The 4,122-nt window shown below is 39.1% G+C and overlaps 1 long non-coding RNA gene across 1 annotated transcript in view; it reads right to left on the bottom strand.

The window, feature by feature from the left end:
* Nucleotides 1-394: 394 nt before the first annotated feature.
* LOC135098473 (uncharacterized) overlaps nucleotides 395-4,122 on the bottom strand; it is a 5,340-nt gene continuing 1,612 nt past the window's right edge. The window contains exons 3-6 of the long non-coding RNA XR_010267026.1: nucleotides 3,960-4,031; nucleotides 2,272-3,549; nucleotides 1,700-1,731; nucleotides 395-1,273 (exon numbers count right to left, since the gene is read on the bottom strand). This is a non-coding gene — a long non-coding RNA (uncharacterized LOC135098473). The remainder of the gene's footprint in view (nucleotides 1,274-1,699; nucleotides 1,732-2,271; nucleotides 3,550-3,959; nucleotides 4,032-4,122) is intronic.

Genomic DNA, 4,122 nt, shown 5'->3' with positions numbered 1-4,122 from the left:
TCAACCCCCCCCTTAAGGTACCTGCCCCTGATAAATATTCCTATTTATTTATTTATTTATTTATTTATTTACCCTCTTTTTTATTACTAATATCAAATTTTCTTATTATTACTAATATCTATGCTCTTATTTATTTAACTAATTAACCTAACCTAAAAAAAAAACTGCACACACACACACATATGCACGCACACACACACACACACACACACACACACACACTCACTCACTAGCCAGTATCTTACCAAAATACTGGCTAGACATACATACATACATACATACATACATACATACATAATCCCCAGATCTCTTACCAAAGATCTGGGGATAAAAAAAAAAATATCTATATAACACTATATATATATATACCCCCCTAGCCCCCCCCACCAAAAAAAAAAAAAAAAAATATCATTCATACGTCCCAACACCACTACCACCACTACCACCACTACAAAAATAACATACTAATATTCAACATGCCATACAAACTCAGATTATAAAGAAATAAACATTCAATATAATCTGAGTTAAACATTCATACACCCTGTCAACCTAATCCTATTAATAACCCTTTCTATGCCTCACTTAACCCTTTCATATATACTCCTGTCATCCTATAAATAACCCTTTCTCTCTCTCTATGCCTCACTTAACCCTTTCATATATACTCCTGTCATCCTATTAATAACCCTTTCTCTCTCTCTCTATGCCTCACTTAACCCTTTGATATATACTCCTGTCATCCTATTAATAACCCTTTCTCTCTCTCTCTCTATGCCTTACTTAACCCTTTGATATATACTAACTTAAAACCATCTTCTATATTAATCTGTGTTAAATATTATATCATTCTGACCTGCCACCTAGATACTTACTTTAAACCCTAAAAAAAATATAAGCTAATCCTATTAATATCTGTCTTCCTCTCTCTCTCTCTCTCTATGCCTCACTTAACCCTTAACTAACCTAAACCATCTTCTATATTAATCTGTGTCAAATATCCTAACATTATAGCCTACCACCTATATATTTATACCAAAAAAAATTCACACACACACAACCAAAAAAAAGACATACACACAGATGCATGCACACAGACGCACGTGCACAGACGCACACACAGACGCACACACAGACGCACGCACAGACGCACACCGCAGATAGCTATCCCCAGACCCCCTCCCCCCCACAAAAAAATATATATATACAAAACACAAAAAAACAATACTCCCCTTGTTTGGGTGAAGATCTGCAACACTGCAACACTGCAACACTGTGATGGAAAAACTTGTAATTACTAAGTTAGCTTCTGAGAGGGAAAAAAAAAGGTTATTTTAAGTGGATTAAGAGATGGACACATTCATAGGAAAAGTGGAACATCTGTGGTTGGAAATGAGGTATAATTAGTGGAGGAAAGTCTCATAGGAAAAGGTGGAGGACTTGTGGATGTAGGTATAATTTGTGGAGAGGAGTTGGAAATGAGGTATAATTAGTGGAGGAAAGTCTCATAGGAAAAGGTGGAGGACTTGTGGATGTAGGTATAATTGGTGGAGAGGAGACATGGAGGAGAGGAGGGATACCATTAAATTAAGATGGAAATTTGTGTCATCTGAAAGTGTCGTCATTGTACAAGTAATCACTAATATATATATATAACAAATATATCCACCAGTTTATAGGAACAGAACACAAGACTTACCGTGAGCCCCGTCTGACTTCAAGGTGAGCTAGCTGTTAGGGAGAGAGGGAGAGAGGGAGAAGAGGGAGAAACATTAGTTCACAAACCTCCCTCCTTCATTTGGGTATTAAATTACATTAGGAATAAATTATTTCACTCACTCCTACAAACTCAAGGAATGAATGAATGATTTTTTACAAGAGTACTCTCCCTTAACACACAAATTAATGAATCAATCAATGAATGGCCAAAAAAATAATAAATTTAATACACTTTTTCACATTAATTTTGACCTAAAGAAATTATTACTTAACTCAATCTTGGAGTGAGTGACAATTTTCTCTTAAATCAGAATGTTGACTTGACCAAACATTTAAAAAAGACACACACACACACACACACACACACACACACACACACACACACACACACAAAAAAAAAAAAATAATATAAGAGGCTAGGATGCACTGGGAGAGGCTGGGATGCACTGGGAGAGGCTGGGATAGACAGACACACACACACACACACACAATTAAAAAATAAAATAAATTCTGAAAAAACAAATTAACGTAACAGGTCAGAAAGACACTTACCACACCCGCAGTTGTGACTCAACCCACGCTTGAGAGTCCTGGGGCTTCTCCCACCAACAGCTTGACGAGAAGGAAGGAATGGGTTAGGTTAGGTTAGTAAGGAAGACAGGCCCCCAATATAAGTAACCTAACTGAATCTAACCTAATATATCAGAATAAGGTAGGATATAAGGGGTTGGTTGGGCTGACTCGCAGATGTACGCACCTCTGAAAAAGACGAGAGAAAGTCCTCATTAGTTCGGCTCAAAATTTGTACTTTATTCATGTATTTTTTGCTTATTTTCATTTTATCAAGCAGTATATGTCAAGGTTCTGGCTGTCACAGTACATCACGTCTGGCCAGCCCATACATGTGGAATACAATCAATAATATACACAAGATTAACTTTATAACACAAACACACACAAACAGTAACTATATTGATAATTAATTTGCAAGCAGGCAGGCAGATACTTCACAATAAACATTAATTCATATATACACACACACACACACACACAGTATCCACAAGTATAACTGACTACATTGATCATTTTAACTGGTAGGCAGACAGACAGACAGACAGACAGACAGACAGGAGGAGTACAAAGGCTGATAATTATTCCTGATTACACAAGGATGACATAGGAAGGATGACTAGACACTATTGTACCTCAGAAGGGTGACTAAGAGGGGGTCAGGTGGAGGTCTTCAAGTGGTACAGGGGACACAACAAGGGTGACTAAGAGGGGGTCTGGTGGAGGTCTTCAAGTGGTACAGGGGACACAACAAGGGTGACTAAGAGGGGGTCTGGTGGAGGTCTTAAAGTGGTACAGGGGACACAACAAGGGTGACTAAGAGGGGGTCTGGTGGAGGTCTTCAAGTGGTACAGGGGACACAACAAGGGTGACTAAGAGGGGGTCAGGTGGAGGTCTTCAAGTGGTACAGGGGACATGACGAGTAACAAAATCTCTCTCTCTCTCTCTCTCTCTCTCTCTCACACACACACACACACACACACACACACACACACACACACACACAACATTAAGGCAATATTAGACACAAGGTTCGGATAACAAGCACAGAGAGGCACAGCTTGCGGCAAATCTTCCATGAGTGTTGCCGCTGAACTGACAGGCCGAGTGGGGTTAGGTGGGTGACCTGTCTGGTGACCCATACGACTCAACACGTGACTCTTGACCTCTTGACCTCTTGACCTTCAGTATGCCAGCACTCATCCCACACGTGTCTGTCTGTCTGTCTGTCTGTGTGTCGCATCATCGCACTTCTTAAATCTGAAAGAAATATTTACTGTTAGTCATCTGCAATGTATTTTTTTTTTTTTTTACAGTTTTTTTTCAGAATATTAAGTTTCTGAGTGTGTGTGTGTGTGTGTGTGTGTGTGTGTGTGTGTGTGTGTGTGTGTGTGTGTGTGTGTGTGTGTGTGTGTGTGTGTTTTGAGGCATTTTCTTGGTGTTTTAATTGTCTTAGATAAATATTACCAGTTTTTTTTTTTATCAATTATCTTTCCCAATTGTTACTCATCAATCTCTCTCTCTCTCTCTCTCTCTCTCTCTCTCTCTCTCTCTCTCCCTCTGTCTCTCTCTCTCTCTCTCACCTCACCTCAAATACTTGTCTCATCTTCTTTCATAAATAAAGCAATAGAAAAACAAAAAAAATAAACAAACCGGCCTCCGTTTATCACCTATACATCTTCATCTGTGGGTCACGGCAGATTTTGGAAGGTCTTGGAAGGTCTCGGAAGGTCTCGGTTCACCTGAAAAGTCCACTAAATTACCTTTTTTTCCCTTCTGAAAGAGTTCAAGTCACAGGAAGGTGGAAATACAGAGGCAGGCAGGGAATGTTTA

The sequence above is a fragment of the Scylla paramamosain genome, unplaced genomic scaffold (assembly GCF_035594125.1).
Source record: "Scylla paramamosain isolate STU-SP2022 unplaced genomic scaffold, ASM3559412v1 Contig66, whole genome shotgun sequence".
In the NCBI taxonomy this organism is placed as follows: Eukaryota; Metazoa; Arthropoda; class Malacostraca; order Decapoda; family Portunidae; genus Scylla; species Scylla paramamosain.
This window is presented reverse-complemented; position numbering and strand designations above follow the sequence as displayed.